General features: G+C 47.6%; 1 protein-coding gene across 1 annotated transcript in view; it reads left to right on the top strand.

The window, feature by feature from the left end:
* Positions 1-18,211, top strand: part of tspan11 (tetraspanin 11) — a 92,042-nt gene that overhangs the window by 62,454 nt on the left and 11,377 nt on the right. The window lies entirely within an intron of this gene.

The following is an 18,211-nucleotide window of genomic DNA, read 5'->3' as shown; positions in this document are numbered from 1 at the left end:
AATCAAATTATATAAATACATAAGTACATGTAAATCAATGTAATACTTACTCTTGCGGATCCCACAAGGTCGTTCCATCGTTTGCGGCATTGGTTGCCCTCACGCACCTTGTTGGTCGCCGGCGAGACCACCTCTGCTATCTCGGTCCATATCCTCTGGTAGGCCTTTGGGGTGGGCTTCCCACGCCCTCCCTGTGTCGAATCACCCCAGTGTGACTCGACCTCCTGCAGGAGGGAGGCATTTGCCTCGTCCGAGAACCTCCTGGCTCTTTGCGCCCTCCAGTGTGCTCCTCTCCCACCTCACTGCTCTCTCCAGCGTCAGTTTCCACAGCATGCTGTGATGCCTCCTCCTCTCTCTCCATTATAGACCAAATTCGGGCAAATATATGGCTGGTAACAGCTAATCTTTGTTTGCCTATTTGCTGTGAAGATCTAAAGTCTCTCTCCTTCCTCCCAAAGCAGCCACACCACACCCAGCCACGCCTTCAGTCCCTCTGAGCTCCCTCTCTCTTTTTCTCCTCTTCTGGGCATGTCATGATGACCTTTGACCTCCTGAAACGCGGGAATCGAGCGTTGCCATATCGTTGCTAAGGACAGCCACACTTTACGGCAGAAGGTCAAAAAAATGTATCCTACCGCCCATTTCATATCACTCGCGGTAACGCCCATTTTTAAAAATGGAGACTTGAGAATGGGCGAGAAGCTGCCGATCTGAAAACCTTTTTTTAACACCCATGCCGGAAATAACACCCATTTTTGGGCGATAAGCACAAAAGTGAAGGTTCTACCCTTATTTGTTTCTATTTGTTTATTTGTACCTGGGATGTGGGCATCGCTGGCAAGGCCGACATTTATTGCCCATCCCTAATTGCCCTCGAGAAGGTGGTGGTGAGCCGCCTTCTTGAACCGCTGCAGTCCGTGTGGTGAAGGTGCTCCCACAGTGCTGTTAGGGAGGGAGTTCCAGGATTTTGACTCAGCGACGCTGAAGGAACGGCGATATATTTCTAAGTCAGGATGGTATGTGACTTGGAGGAAAACTTGGAGGTGATGGTGCTCAAATGCGCCTGCTGCCCTTGTCCTTCTAGGTGGTAGATGTCGCGGGTTTGGGAGGTGTTGCTGAAGAAGCCTTGGCGAGTTGCTGCAGTGCATCTTGTAGATGGTGCACACTGCAGCCACGGTGCGCCGGTGGTGGAGGGAGTGAATATTGAAGGTGGTGGATGGGGTGCCAATCAAGCGGGCTGCTTTGTCCTGGATGGTGTCAAGCTTTTTGAGTGTTGTTGGAGTTGCACTCACCCAGGCAAGTGAGAGTATTCCATCACACTCCTGACTGTGCCTAGTAGATGGTGGAAAGGCTTTGCGGAGTCAGGAGGTGAGACGCTTGCCACACAATATCCATCCTGTGACCTGCTCTTGTTGCCACAGTATTTATGCGGCTGGTCCAGTTAAGTTTCTGGTCAATGGTGAGCCCTAGGATGCTGATGGTGGGGATTCGGCATTGGGAATGCCATGGAATATTAAGGGGAGGTGGTTAGACTCTCACTGGTTGGAGATAGTCATTGCCTAGCACTTGTGTGGCGTGAATGTTACTTGCCACTGAACCTTGTCCAGGTGTTGGGGCATGCGGGCATGGACTGCTCCATTATCTGAGGAGTTGCGAATGGAACTGAACACTGTGCAATCATCAGTGAACATCCCCACTTCTGACCTTATGATGGAGGGATGGTCATTGATGAAGCAGATGAAGATAGTTGAGCCTAGGACACTGCCCTGAGGAACTCCTGCAGCAATGTCCTGGGGCTGTGATGATTGGCCTCCAACAACCACAACCATCTTCCTTTGTATTAAGTGTGACTCCAGCCAGTGGGGAGTTTCCCCTGATCCTCATTGACTTCAGTTTTACTAGGGCTCCTTGATGCCACACTCGGTCAAATGCTGCCTTGATGTCAAGGGCAGTCACTCTCCCCTCACCTCTGGAATTCAGCTTTTTAGTCCATGTTTGGACCAAGGCTGTAATGAGGTCTGGAGCCGAGTGGTCCTGGTGGAACCCAAACTGGGCATCGGTGAGCAGGTTATTGGTGAGTAAGTGCTGCTTGATAGCACTGTTGACGACACCTTCCGTCACTTTGCTGATGATTGAGAGTAGACGGACAGAGCGGTAATTGGCCTGATTGGATTTGTCCTGCTTTTAATGGACAAGACATACCTGGGCAGTTTTCCACATTGTCGGATAGACCCCTCACCCCTTCTCTCCAGAGCAGCGTGTTCCTGGGGCACAGGCAGTGCTTCGGTACTCTATTCTACAACTCTGAGCGTTACCAGGCCTCAGCATTGGTGGGGGTGGGGGTGGAAGAGCAGAGGGCAGGAGGGTTACCACAGTTGGATCTGATCCTGTCCTGCCCTACTAAATATATTTGGTTTTATATCTCAAGTAACTTCTATTGTGGAGGTGCCAGCAGATGCCAAGATTAGTTGTCGTGCTTGTGGGCGTGTTGATGTCTGGAGCGCTGCTATGTTGCTCAGGTGTGGCTGCACCTTTGCTGATGTTTCTGTACTGCTCCCTATGTGGAACACTCCAAATTGGCACATCTCGGGATCAGTGAGAGACTAATTGCTATTGTTGAGGGAAGTTTGTCTATTATGTTGGCAGTATTTGTAAACCTGCTTTCCTCCCTTTAGGAAGAGGGCAAAGTGTCAAGGAACGATTGGCCGTTCTCTCTTGCTCGGATTGTCCAGTTGTGATTTGCTGTTTTATGAGTGAAACCTGAGCAGATGTTTTAGATATTTTGCATGTATAATGCTTTGTTGTGTGATGGATGTGTTCGATGCAAGACTTTGACTCTGTGTATAGACCTTCTCAAACGTTGATAGCGGATCTAAGTGGATCGATCAATAATCAGTGAGCACGAGACGATATTCCGGACAAACTAGACATACCCATTTGCAAAGGCATCATGACTGGATCGCAAGCATAGTGCTGGATGTTGCGGGGTGGTGGTGGGGGGGGGGGGGCAGGTGGGTGGATGGGGGGAGTGGGGAGAGAGAAAGATTGGAAGGGGCTGAGTGATCAGGAGATATTTTGGCAGTTACTCTAGTTGGATCGATTAAGATGTAATTTTTCAGTATGTAAAATCCCAAGTCATAAGAAGAAAGTTACACAAGCACGGTGGGTAAGACCTTACAATGACCTTATTCTCGTAGGAAAGTAGGAATGTACGAGCCTGGAAATGATTTGGCTGGCCTCTGTATTCACAAACAGAATTCCACCAGGGCAATGACCCGACCAATGTTCATCAGTCAAAAAATGTTTGCATTTTGACTTTAATGCTCAGGGTATGTGCTGCTGCCTTTCCTCACTATATCTGGTGTTTCTTTCTCCTCCTGACATTTTCTGGTTCTTTTGACAGGTTTCATCTCTGTAACTTGCTATTCTATTCTTGGCTACTTTCCATTCCGTCATACGTCCAGCATTTGTGCGGTTTGATTTCAAAAGCCTTTGCCGATGTTTCTGTGACAGTCCCAGCTCTGTAAATACAGCTCAAACATCAGCACATAGCAACAGCTCGCCCACCAACACGGAAAATAGCTGCAAACAGTCGGTCCAAGCTGCAGGTATGGTCGTCTTTAAAACCTAAAGTCAATAGTAAACGTTAACTGGCCAGATCTTGCAGATTGCTGCCAGATTATCCCGCTCCGCCTGTCTGACAATTGGTGCAAACCTGGGCTGGGTGGACGAGGGAGCGTGTCCCCAGGCAGGATCGGACTGCTGCTCATCAAATGGCCCAGAGAAATTCTCCATCCACCCTAGCGAAGGTGATGATTGACTGGGATAACAGTTGAAATGTGGGAGCACCTTCGCCACACGGACTGCAGCGGTTCAAGAAGGTGGCTCACCACCACCTTCTCAAGGGTAACTAGGGATGGGCAATAAATGCCGGCCTTCCAGGCAAACCCATATCTCGGGAATTAATTTATTTTTTAAATACCAGGCAGGAGAGGCTTTGGATATGAGGAGAGAGGAACAAAACTAAAATGCTTTAAATGAGAACAGAAAGTTAAGAGAAGATCTGATTGGGGTTTATGATTATGAAGCGGTTCTGACAGGGCATATCATGAAAAAACATTTCCACTGGTAACCTCAGGTGTAAATTTAAGATCACCACTAACAAAAAAAACTAAGGGAGAAGTTATTTATTTATTTTTGCACAGAAAGTTGTCAAAACCTGGGATGCCTGGCTTGAAACAACAGGTAGCAAAATCTAAAATAGTGTTTTGAAAAGAAACAATTGTGGGCTGGAAATTGGCCCTCACCCCGCCCGGAGGTCCCGCCCCCCGACGCGGAATTGGGCCGTACACCCCTCAATCGAAGCGGGCGCTGTCTCCGGTGCTCCGCGTCCTGTGAGTGGCGCTCACGGGACGGTAGCGCAGCTCTGAGTCCAGCACTATGCGAAGCATCAATTCCATTAAAAGGGAGGGCCACTCCGCACTCCGCAGGCCCTTTGGTGGCCGCCACTGGGCTACCAGGGAGGCAATCGACCGGGCCAGCAACCCGGCACCCAAAGCAGAACGACGGTGGCCCGGTGAACGCAAGGGCCGCCATTGACGGGCCGACGCAAGGGATTGCCCAACAAATAAAAATGGTGGCCCGGGGCACTAAAGGCCTCCCCTTTAAGGGGTGCCCCGATTGCAGATGTCCACCCGCTTCGCGGCCCGCGGGGCAATTTCCCCTGAAGGGTGGTGGGGATTCGGCACGACGGTTGCGCTCCAGCCCAGGACGCTAATCTCGGCGTACGGCGGTGCCAGGAAAGCGCCCCCAAACCTCCGGAGCAATTTTCCCGGAGCCGCTCCCTCCAGGCGAAAATGCCATTGCACCCCGTTAGCATCCTCCGAAGGCACAAATGAGGCAATAAAACGGGGCAATTTTGGCCCCTAAATATTTGAAAATAAAAAATTAAAAGGATGTGGCAAATGAGACGATGGGGTTCATTCATTTAGAGACCAAACATGGGACCTCATTCCATGCTGTAAGATTCTGTGGACTAGACTTTCGGCACATCATCGCCCATTCAGCACCCATATAAGTGCTGAAATTCAGGCTGTCGCCCATTTTTCAAAAATGGAAACTAGCGCCCGATTATCACCCATTTATCGCCAGCGCAAATTTCGGCTCACAGGAATTAGCTGCATCGCCCGGCCTATTTTTCTTTTAAAAATTTGATGTCATCCTCGTGCAAGGTCCAGAATAGTGTTTATAATGGAAACTAGTGCCTGATTATCGCCCAAATTATCGGCGAGAGCTACTTTCGGCATTTTGCCCATAATTCGCCCAAATGATCGCTAGCCCAAAAAGATGCTGAAGAAAAGCGTCGATCACCTGACCTTAACTCAGCACGACGGACGCCATTTCATAACTCAGAGGATCTTTAATAAAAGGCTGCTTGAAATAGTTGTCAGGAGAAGCAATTTGTGAGTGATTTTAAGGGCGTTTTTGACTCTTGCCAATCATCTAATCGCATTTGTATTTGTGGAGGACAAATTAAGGGCATTTATAGTGATTTACAGTGAAGTGGCCTTTAATTTCTCAGGCAGTATTGATGACTAACCACATGCTGCAAAATAGAGATGGGAGAAGGTTTATTGAAGAGTATTATGTGCCCAATCAAAGAGATGGCAGACTACTCATGAGGAGGAGATGGTACACCCAATGCGTTTATAGGGATAAGCGATCGTACCTGGACTTGTTCGATAACACGTGCGTTAGAAGGCTGCAATTCCGAAATGAGGTCATCAGTGAGATATGCCAGCTAATTCATCATCACAGGCAGTCCCTCAAAATCGAGGAAGACTTGCTTCCACTCCTGAAGTGAGTTCTTTGGTGGCTGAACAGTCCAATATGAGAGCCACAGACCCTGCCACAGGTGGGACAGAGATTCGGCGAGGGAAGGGGTGGGTGGGACTGGTTTGCCGCACGCTCCTTCTGCTGCCTGTGCTAATTAAGGTAGATCTGCAGCCTACCAGCACCATCAGGACCGCTCTGCGCGTTGAGGTTAAGGTTACTGCGGCACTTTCCTTCTACGCATCGGGCTCCTTTCAGGCCTCAGCTGGTCATTTGTGGTATCTCTCAGCACGCCACACATTGCTGCATTCGACAGGTGACTGAAGCCCTTTACGCTCGCAGAATGGACTTTATAAGCTTCCCTATGACAAGGGAGGCACAGAAACATAGAAAGTAGGTGCAGGAGTAGGCCATTCGGCCCTTCGAGCCTGCACCACCATTAAATAAGATCATGGCTGATCATTCCCTCAGTACCCCTTTCCTGTTTTCGCTCCATACCCCATTTGTTCCCCTTAGCCGTAAGGTTCATATCTCACTCCCTCTTGAATATATCCAATGAACTGGCATCAACAACTTTCTGAGGCAGGGAATTCCACCGGTTAACAACTCTCTGAGTGAAGAAGTTTCTCCTCATCTCAGTCCTAAATGGCCCACCCCTTATCCTTAGACTGTGTCCCCTGGTTCTGGACTTCCCCAACATCGGGAAAATTCTTCCCGCATTCTAACCTGTCCCGTCCCGTCAGAATCTTATATGTTTCTATGAGATCCTCTCTCATCCTTCTAAACTCCAATGTATAAAGGCCCAGTTGATCCAGTCTCTCCTCATATGTCAGTCCTGCTATCTGGTGAACCTTCGCTGAACTCCCTCAATAGCAAGAATGTGCTTCCTCAGATTAGGAGATCAAAACTGAACACAATATTCCAGGTGAGGCCTCACCAAGGCCCTGTACAACTGCAGTAAGACCCCCCTGCTCCTATACTCAAATCCCCTAGCTATGAAGGCCAACATACCATTTTCCTGCTGTACTTGTATGCCAAGTTTCAAAGACTGATGTTCCATGACACCCAGATCTCAATGCACCTCCCCTTTTCCAAATCTGCTGCCATTTAGATAATATTCTGCCTTTGTGTTTTTGTTACCAAAGTGGATAACCTCACATTTATCCACATTATACTGCATTTGCCGTGCATTTGCCCACTCACCCAACCTGTCCAAGTCACCCTGCAGCCTCCTAGCGTCCCCCTCACAGCTCACACCGCCACCAAGTTTAGTGTCATCTGCAAACTTGGAGATATTACACTCAATTCCTTCATCCAAATCATTGATGTATATTGTAAAGAGCTGGGGTCCCGGCACTGAGCCCTGCGGCACTCCAGTAGTCACTGCCTGCCATTCTGAAAAGGACCCGTTTATCCCGACTCTCTGCTTCCTGTCTGCCAACCAGTTCTCTATCCACGTCAATACATTACCCCCAATACCATGTGCTTTAATTTTGCACTCTCTTGTGTGGGACCTTGTTAAAAGCCTTTTGAAAGTCCAAATACACATCCACTGGTTCTCCCTTGTCCACTCTGCTAGTTACATCCTCAAAAAATCCTAGAAGATTTGTCACGCATGATTTCCCTTTCATAAATTCATGCTGACTTGATCCGATCCTGTCACTGCTTTCCAAATGCGCTGCTATTTCATCCTTAATAATTGATTCCAATATGTTTCCCATTACTGATGTCAGGCTAACCGGTCTATAATTACCCACTTTCTCTCTCCCTCCCTTTTTAAAAAGTGATGTTACATTAGCTATCCTCCAGTCCATAGGAACTGATCCAGAATTGATAGACTGTTGGAAAATGATCACCAATGCATCCACTATTTCTAGGGCCACTTCCTTAAGTACTCTGGGTGCAGGCTATAAGGCCCCGGAGATTTATCGGCCTTCAATCCCATCAATTTCCCTAACACAATTTCCCGCCTAATAAGGATATCCTTCAGTTCCTCCTTCTCACGAGACCTTCGGTCCCTTAGTATTCCGGAAGGTTATTTGTGTCTTCCTTCGTGAAGACAGAACCAAAGTATTTGTTCAATTGGTCTGCCATTTCTTTGTTCCCCATTATAAATTCACCTGAATCTGACTGCAAGGGACCTACGTTTGTCTTCACTAATCTTTTTCTCTTCACATATCTATAGAAACTTTTGCAGTCAGTTTTTATGTTCCCGGCAAGCTTCTTCTCGTACTCTATTTTCCCCCTCTTAATTAAACCCTTTGTCCTCCCCTGCTGAATTCTAAATTTCTCCCAGTCCTCAGGTTTGTTGCTTTTTCTGGCCAATTTATATGCCTCTTCCTTGGATTTAACACTATTCCCTTGTTAGCCACAGTTGAGCCACCTTCCCCGTTTTATTTTTACTCCAAACAGGGATGTACAATTGCTGAAGTTCATCCATATGATCATTAAATGTTTGCCATTGCCTATCCACCGTCAACCCTTTAAGTATCATTTGCCAGTGTATTCTAGCCAATTCATGCCTCAAATCATCCAAGTTACCTTTCCTTAAGTTCAGGACCCTAGTTTCTGAATTAACTGTGTCACTCTCCATCTTAATAAAGAATTCTACCATATTATGGTCACTCTTCCCCAAGGGGCCTCGCACAACAAGACTCAGAGGGCTTTGGGTTTCTTGAGAATAGCAAACTTCCCCAAGGTGCAGGGAGCAATAGACTGTACGCACATTGCCCTGCGAGCACCATTTCAGGATGCAGAGGTGTTTCGGAACCGAAAGGGATTCCAGTCCCTGAATGTGCAGCTCGTTCTCGACCACAAGCAAGTAATCAAGGCAGTAAATGCAAATTTTCCAGGCAGCATTCATGATGTGCACATCTTGCGTGAGAGCACTGTCTCTGACCTGTTTAAGAGTCAACCACGAGTTCACGGTTGGATGCTGGGGGATAAAGGATATGGCCTTGCCAGCTGGCTCATGACCACCCCCCCCCCCCCCGTGTAATCCCCAGAGGGAAGCTGAGAAGCGCTATAATGAAAGCCATATAGCTACATGCAATATCGTCGAAAAGACAATTGGAGTTCTGAAGCAGTGCTTCAGATGCCTGGACCACTCAGGTGGCAACCTACAATACCACCCTGAGCAGGTCGCTGAGTTCATTGTGGTGTGCTGCATGTTGCGTAACCTAGCTATCAGGAGAGGACAACAATTGCCAGATGGGACTGCCGGTCCACCTCAGGAGAGAGGGGAGGCAGAAGAGGAGGACAAGGAGGAGGATGAGGATCTCCAGGAGGACAATCAGCCTAGTGATGAATTCATACCCCCACAACCCCCCCAAACCACTGGAAAAGCCTCGTGGTAGTTACACAGCTGCAAAACTCTTGCGTCAGCAGCTCATAAATGAACGCTTTGCGTGAAGTTACGTTGGTGACAGTTACAGTTGTGTTATGTTTCATCTTTGCCTGGCCTGGCCATGACCATTGTTTCCAACCCTTGTATTGATGTTTTACCTTATGTTATTAGAAGACACTTCATAACAATTGTAAACTTAAATAAAAATTTTTATAATTTAACATATATTTTTAATTTTTTTTAAACAAACATACATAACACCCCCCCCCCACAACCGCCAACAATGAACAACATTTTTAACAGAACAATATAACAAGAACACCCTCCCACCATCCCCAACAGTCAACATTCAACAATCTTTTTTAATAACAACAATAATATACAGCACACTCCCCCCACCCCGCCCTCTCCCCCGACCTGCGGCCACGCTTCCCTCCTGTAACTTGAGCCCCTTGTTGTAACCCCCATCTCCCACGTACTCCCCGAGTAACGGAACCAAGACGTCTTGCAGCAGAGCACCTCAAGGGCTGCTGTGGGGTGGGTGGTGGAGGGAGGGGGGGGGTGGTGACGTTGGCAGAATGACCTCAGTGGTTGGAGGAGAAGACGTTTGCGAAGAAGCTTCTTCCGAGTCAGAAGGAGGATCTTCCTCCTGTCTCGCACCTGTCGTGCTGGTTGGTGGTACAGCACCTTGGGGTGCAGTGCTGTATCCTGAAACTATCGCGTGCCACAAGGCATCGACAGAGTCAGTTGTTCACCCCATTGCCGCGACTATCTGCCCCATGCCCTCAGATATTCTGGCAGAGGAGCTCTCAACTTATGTTGATGCTCGCCCTCGACAGTGACATCATGCCCTCATTGACATCAGCCCGTCGCAGCGCGTGCCTACCTCGCCGTCCCAACCTCTGCGGGATCGGCGTGGAAACTGGACGACTCGGAGTGGCCTGCTGCAAGCCGCTTGATCCCGCTACTTCATCCGTTGAGGATGAATTGGCCGCAGGTAACGCAGATGAAACGTCAATTTCGGTTACGTCCTCCTCCTCCTCACTTTGCTGTTCGTCACCCGTGGTGATGACGACCAGCAACTGTACAGGCGTTGGTGCAGGGGCCTCCCGTTGCACCTGGGGAGCTGGAAAACATGATTGAGGTTAGTAGAAGAGAAGGGGAGACATGAGAATGCTTGCGATGCGCAGGCATATGTATGAGGAGCAACAATACTGCATTAACTGTGAACGAGAGACCTTACATATGATTAACATGAGAATACTGAAGAGTACAGAAGCTACCTGCATAACATTACATCATTCATATATTATAATCAAATGGCATTAAATTACTGTAAATTACTACTGGTTTACCATTACTTTTCACATTACTCACGTGGCACAACAACGGGATCTGCACCACCACGGGTGGCAGAACGATTATGGGTGCCCACTAGTACTGCGGCACGTTCTTCCAGGTCCATCAGAGGGTGCAGCTCAGCAGGCCTTCCTCCGGTCTGCCTGATTTTTAGATATCTTCCTCTGCAAACGTGACAAGAGCATGGCATAAACTAATTGACTAGGTACTATTATGGAAACACAACAGATATTATAATCCATAATTAGTCACCCCACATGCTATTCATCATTAACGTTATATGATAATACGGTTTGTATCCAATGGATGCATGGTTATAACATCTACGTTCAGAGAAAATATTTAATAAGATCGTGTTTATGAACGAATGCTTGACACCAAACATCTCGTGTACAATCTCCACAAAAGGCCCATCCACGGGCCGTGCCATTCGGCGCCTGAGCGGAGGTAGGCGGTTTATTGGAATCGATGGAGGTCCCTGAGGGGGGGGGGGGAAATCAGGACTGCTGGTGAGCTCGGCAATGACAGGACTATAATGGGAGGGGGCTCTGTGTCCATGGGCTGTGCTCGGAGACCTCTGTGTGGCTGGAGCTAATGTCCCAAAGTGTCCCAGGGTAGACAGTGAGCCAGGGCAGCTCTCTCCCAGTCCAGGTTGGATCACTGTGTGACTGACAGCAGCCGGAGAGACTCACACAGTCTGGGTAAAGGTGACTGGACCCCCTCAGTGCTCAGTCGTGCCCCATCCACCAATGTAACCAAAAAGGAGATGGTGCCCAAGTTAAAGATTTGCTCACAACACACAAGAATTCTCCTTCTAAACTAAAGTGGTAGAAATGCCGAATGTTTGCGGTCTGTCTGTTTCTAGTTATTCCTTTAAATAATAATTAATACTGTTGATTAAGTTTAAGGCATCTCAGTAAAATTAGACTTAAAGGGCGCCGGTTCTGACCCCAGTCCAAATCTTAGCAGGGAAGCGACCCAAGATTACCCAGCTTAATTACAATCTGGCAGATTTACATTCTAATTAATGGGTCAATGCATCATTACAATTTAAAATGTAATAATTGGAATAGTTACTCTTGCCAATGCAACCAGACTGTTCCACCGCTTGCGGCACTGGTCTGCCTCACGCCTTTCTTGGGCCACTGACGATACTTCGGCAGCTTGACAGCTCCTGCTGCATGCTACTATCGCTCGATTGGTTTGACATTTTTCACCCTCCATACTAGACTTATTTTCAGCTTCCTTTTCTCTCCTTCTCTCTCTCCCTCTTTCAGTCTTCTGAGCATGCGTAGATGACCCCTGAACTCCCGAATCACAGGAAAAGTTCTTTGCTAAAAAAAAAACGCGCATACGCAGAACGGCCGTTGCTATGGACACCAGCCTTGCACGACTGATATACATCGCTACGGCCCATTTCACATCGCTAAGGCTATCACCCAAATTAAAAAGGCAAAACTAGCGGCTTTTAAAATGGGCAGCATTCCAGCGATCCTGAAAATCAAAAAAAGCACTAAGGCCGGAAATATCGCCCAAAATCACATGTGATTCTAACCGACCACAAACAGACTTTGATCCCATCACTCTCAGCTGGATTCAGTCCAACTCCCGGGGTGAAGGGTCGGTCCGCTAAGCCTCTCTCCCACACAGCTTCTATATTCTATTCTAAACTCTTAAACAGAAGTGTCTCTTGCCCTCTGCTAATGGGAAAGCTCCGATCTTATCCGTTTAATTATTTTGAGATGGTCAGCAGTTGCTGAGTTACAGGATTCTGCATCAAACTGGAACCTGCAGCTGTAGTGCACAAAATACTCACATTTTTACTTTGAATAAATTTAATGAGATGAGAAAATATTGCGATTTTTCATTAATTTTCAAATTCAAACAGAAGACAAGAGAATTTACTGAGTGATTTTTGACCGAGTGCTTTTTATCCGCCAATACAGATGGAAGGTAATTGCTGTTTCTCTAAAGGGCTGGGAAATGTTTAGGAGCAGGTGAGGCCCTGCTGTGTGAATTTGTTTTGTGCAGTGGTGCGACACACAAAGTTACATCAGTCAATAAGTTAATGAGAAAATTAGAGAACTTTATAAACCACAAAATCTGCTATGATTATAAATACTTGTTGAATTTCACATGTAAAAAGCGTTGCAAAAAATTGCCCCCGAGAAACCTTCCGGTTTCTAAAGTTTGCAAAAGTTGTGTGTTTGCATTGGCAGAGCGGCAGGAACCCCACACCCCATCAGCTCACCATCATTGGTTGGCAAATTCTTTCACTTTTATGTGAATAAACACCTCCCGGGAATCGTTGGGAAATGAATCTTCTCTCCCCAGTCTCTCTGAAGCTGGAATGGTTTATAGTCCCCACGGCAGACGGAAGCAACATAGTGGCGATTGTTGAGATGTTTGTTAGAGGAAGGAATGTGAGCGCTTCCAGCAGCAGGCTGCTCTGTTTGATGCAAGTGGGACATGTCTCGGAACCACTTGATAATTCTCCTAAATCCACCCGACCCAATACACGATCAGCGGCCCACCGCAGGCCGGCTCAAGCTCGCATCAGCTGCCAGATTTTATTACTACTTATCAAAAGAGCTCTCTGTCGGCCATTGACTGCATTCTCTCTCTCTCTCTCTCCCAGCTCGGGAGCCGATGACAGCTGAATATTTGCTGAGAAGTTGTGAAGTCTGGCAGTCAATAACGGTTTAGTTGCCATATAGCTTATTCTATCAGCAGCTCTTTCTATCCAAACTTAATGGGCAGCCGAATGTCTCACATCACTGGCTGAGTTTCACCTTTTAGCTTGGCATTCCCTTTACACACGCAGAACTTGGTTATGTTTGTCAGACACAATTTAATTTTTACAAATCCATGCTGGCTGTCCTTTGACACAGTTGACCACTTTATCTTCTCCAACGCCTCTCCAGAGTCATCCAGCTGGGTGGGACTGCACTCACTTGGTTCCATTCTTATCTAACTAATCGTAGCCAGAGAATCACCCGCAAAAGCTTCTCTTCCCTCTCCCGCATCGTTACCTCTGGTGTCCCCCAAGGATCTATTCGTGGTCCGCTCCCATTTCTCATCTACATGTTGTCCCTTGGCGACATCATCCGGAAACACGGCGTCAGTTTCCACATGTACGCTGATGACACCCAGATATTTTTCAAAGGAATAGCCCCTTGAATCATGTCACGGAAGGTTATTTTAAAGGATAATTGCCTCAGCTAAAATATCAGCGAAGAGCAGTTACAGATGGTGTGTGTTTGTGCTGTAGCATCGCGCAGTGTAATTTCGGCACACGACAGAAGAGCAATTTGGAATTACCGATTAATACAGCTGATTACAGACAACCCTTAATATTGGCAGCAACAAAGATAGTTTGTCTCTGAATGAGTCGTGGGATAATGACAGTTGATGCGATGGACAGAAGGTGGTATTGCTGCCATAGTTATGGTGGGATTCATTGAGCTGATTGGACTTATGGCAGTGCTGAAGCCGGGGGTTTGTACCTAGAAAGATGGGTATAGCTGGCAATAGTATACTGCTGTGAGTGACAGAGGATTTTCAGCTTCTTGTGTCATATTGCTGCTGTTGACAAAAATTGATTCTGCCAATCTTTAATAGATGGTAAACGTTGGAGACACTCAGCAGGTCGGGGAGCATCTGTGGAAAGAGGAGGGTAGGGTTGTTTCAGGTCAATAATCTTTTATCCGAACCCTCGTTCTAAGCGAAATTAATGACATTTTCCAGCTCAGGAAAAGAACAGGAAGCAGCGGCAACAGTCATCTATCTATGTACCAGAAGACGAGGTCAGGGAGGGGGCCTGAGTAGGACTGGAATAAATAATACTCAACATATCCTACAAAAAGGCAGACATGAGTATGACCCATGCCGGCTTCCATAGCAATCCCTTTTATTTTCGAGGAAGTGAGTGGAGTTAAAGGAAAAGTAGTTCAATGAGAGAGCAAGTTCAGCCAGGTGGTGGTGGATGGAGACTGGTTACGCTGCTGTTCAAGGAAGAAGCAGAGGGCCTGAAGTCTTATCCTGGTGGGGAATGAAGACTGACGAATTAATCTGAAATGTTAACCTTGCCTTCCTCTCTCCCCAGGTGCTGCCTGACCTGCTGAGTGTTTCCAGCATTTTCTGTTTCCATTTTAGATTTCCAGCAGCTGCAGTCTTTGCGTTTTGTTTTACTATCCATCTTTAGTTTGATATTTAACCGGCCTGAGTTTAGCACCTTTTTTAATGGAGATCATGGACTATGGCTTTGTTGGCCTCTGTGTTAATCTGCCTAGAAGTAATGAAGTTAACCCATCCACCACACATCTTAGGCCACTGAGATTAACGATTAATTAAAATGAGGTTTAGGATTCTGATAGGTTAGCATTGTATTTTGTATTTTATGCTTGTGTTTTGGCGGGCTTGCGATGAGTGATCGGGGTGGAGGAGTGATGAGGGATCGTGGCTGAGATTTGGTGGGTGATTGTGGCAGAGGTTCTGCGAATGTTTGGTGCAGAGGTGCGGCGGGAGATCGTGGTGGAGGTGCGGCGTGTGTTTTTGTGGTGGAGGAGCGTTGAGGGATCGTGGCGGAGTTGCGCCGAATGAGGGTATGGGGCCCAGAAGAGGAGAGGGCCCAGGGGCAGCACGGGCCAGCCCACACTGCGATATGTGTGCATACTAGGTCCGTGCAGCAGAGCAGCTCTCCAGTCGTCCTGGTTAACCCTTGCCACTGGACCAAGACCTAGCTCTGTCAAGCCCGTGTGGTGGCTGGTGTGCAACGGTCACCACACGTTAAAAAAATCCACGCACAGGCATCTTCCATCCCCTCAATTGGAGTTCAGGACTGGAACATCGGGTCCTTCATTGAAACATCTGTGAATTCTCGTGGAAGCAAGTCATCCTCGTTCGAGGGACCGCCTATGATGATGTTAGCTACCTCACTACCACTTCTCTCGACCCCTCCACGGTCTCTAAATTGTCAGACTGCTGGTCCGACATCCCGTTCTGGATGAGCAGAAATTTTTTCCAATTGAATATTGGAAGCCATAGTTTTCAGTCCCCGCCACAAACTCCGTTCCCTAGCCACTGACTCCATCCCTCTCCCCTACTTCTGTCTGAGGCTGAACCAGACTGTTCGCAACCTTGGTGTCATATTTGACCCTGAAATGAGCTTTCGATCACATATCTGCAGCATAACTACCACCATAATATCGCCTGTCTCCACCCTTGCTATAGCTCATCCACTGCTGAAGCCCTCATCCATGCCTTTGTTACCTCGCGACATGATTATTCCAACGCACTCCTGGCTGGCCTCCCACATTCTACTGTGCTTAAACTAGAGGTGATCCAAAACTCGGCTGCCCGTCTCCTAACTCACACAAAGTCCCGATCACCCATCACCCCTGTACTCGCTAACCTACATTGGCTTCCGGTTAAGCAACGCCTCGATTTCAAATTTATCATCCTTATTTTCAAATCCCTCCTGGCCTCGCCCCTCCCTATCTCTTTAATCTCCTCCAGTCCCACAACGCGCCCCCCACCCCACCCCCCGAGATGTCTGCGCTCGTCTAATTCTGCCCTCCTGAGCATCCCTGATTATAATCGCTCAACCATTGGTGGTCATGCCTTCTGTTGCCTGGGCACCAAACGCTGGAACTCTCTGCCTAAACCTCTTGGCCTCTTTACCTCTCTTTCCTCTGTCAAGACGCTCCTTAAAACATACCTCTTTGACCAAGCTTTTGGTCACCTGCGCTAATTTCTACTTATGCAGCTCGGTGTCAAATTTTAATCTCATAATACTCCTGTGAAGCACCTTGGGATGTTTCACTACGTTAAAGGCGCTATATAAATACAAGTTGTTTTTGCTGTTGTAGTCTATAACTAACCCGTGTATTTCTAGGTTACTATTAATTTTATGGCCTCCGGAAGCTCACCCACTACTGATCTGTTGATTGGTCTGTCGTTAGCTGGTTTAACCCTTTCTCCCTTGTTTAGAGGGGTTACATGGATACCCTCCAATCCTCTGGTACAACTTCTCTATCAAAGGTAAAAACAGAAAATGCTGGAAATACTCAGCAGGTCAGGTGGCATCTAGGGCGAGAGAGAAACAGAGTTAACGTTTCAGGTCAGTGACCCTTTGTCAGAACTGGAAAAAGTTAGAGATGTAACAGGTTTTAAGCAAGTGTAGGGGCAGGGAAAGGGAGGCAAGGAGGAAAGAACAAAAGGGGAAGGTCTGTGATAGGGTGGAAGGCAGGAGAGATTAAATGACAAACGGAATGATGGTGCGAGGCGAAAGGAAATGGTAATGGGACAAGTATAGAAACAAAGGATGGATCTAGAGGAGGTGTTCCGACGAAGGGTTGTCGACTTGAAACATTAACTCTGTTTCTCTCTCTCCACAAATGCTGCCTGACCCACTGAGATTTCCAGCATTTTCTGTTTTTATTTCAGATTCCAGCAGCTACAGTATTTTGCTTTTGTAACAGGAGGTGTAAATGGGAATGGCAGAAACATCAGCAACAGCTGCCGTCCGAAAGAATAGAAGCAGAGGTTATGATCTGAAATTGTTGAATCCGGAAGGCTGTAAAGTGGCTAATTGAAGGATGAGGTGCTGTTTCTCGAGCTTCCATGGAGCTTCATTGGAACAGTGTAGGAGGCCGAGGTCAGAATGGGAGTGGGGCGGAGAATTAAAATGATAGGCGACCAGAAGCTTATGATCTTTCAGGTATCAAGGACCGCAAGCTTCAACACCAGGCCCTTCTCTTCACTTTCCTCTGATCCCATCCCTTCTTCCAGTCTCACCCCTTGACGTGTTTACACTATCTCCTCTGACCTTCCCCAGGGGCACAGAGCATAGGTAACGTGAGCTTAGAACATCCACCCAGGATACCCGCCCTCTGACCTGCTCCTGTCGCCACATTATTTATGTGGCTGGTCCAGTTAAGTTTCTGGTCAATGGTGACCCCCAGGATGTTGATGATTCGGCCATTCGGTGATGGGAATGCCATTGAATGTCAAGGGGAGGTGGTTAGACTCTCGCCTGTTGGAGATGGTCATTGCCTGGCACTTGTGTGGTGCGTATGTTACTCGCCACTTATCAGCCCAAGCCTGAATGTTGTCCAGGTCTTGTTGCATGCGGGCATGGACTGCTCCATTATCTGAGAGTTGCAAATGGCACTGAACACTGTGTCATCAGCAAACATCCCCACTTCTGACCTTATGACGGAGAGAAGGTCATTGATGAAGCAGCCAAAGATGGTTGCATCTAGGACACTGCCCTGAGGAACTCCTGCAGCAATGTCCTGGGGCTGATAAGGTGACCTCCAACAACTTGCACATATATACCACTTTTAATGTAGTAAAATGTCCCAAGGCAATCCACAGGAGCATAAATCAGACAAAAAATAACATCAAGCCAAAGAAGGAAGCAGGTGCCCAAAAGCTTGATCAAACGGGTAGGTTTTAAGGAGCATCTTAAAGGAGGAGCGAGAGGTGGAGAGGGTTAGGCAGGGAATTCCAGAGCTTGGGGCATAGATGGCTGAAGGCACGGCCACCTGTGTTGGGGCGAAGGAAGTGCGAGATGCACAAGAGGCCAGAATTGGTGGAATGCAGAGATCCCACATAGTTGTTGAGCTGCAGGAAGGCACAGAAATAATGAGGGGTGAGGCCATGGAGTGT

The sequence above is a fragment of the Pristiophorus japonicus genome, chromosome 15 (genome assembly GCF_044704955.1).
Source record: "Pristiophorus japonicus isolate sPriJap1 chromosome 15, sPriJap1.hap1, whole genome shotgun sequence".
NCBI lineage: Eukaryota > Metazoa > Chordata > Chondrichthyes > Pristiophoridae > Pristiophorus > Pristiophorus japonicus.
Note: the sequence above shows the minus strand (reverse complement) of the source record. Positions and strands in the feature narration are given on the sequence as shown.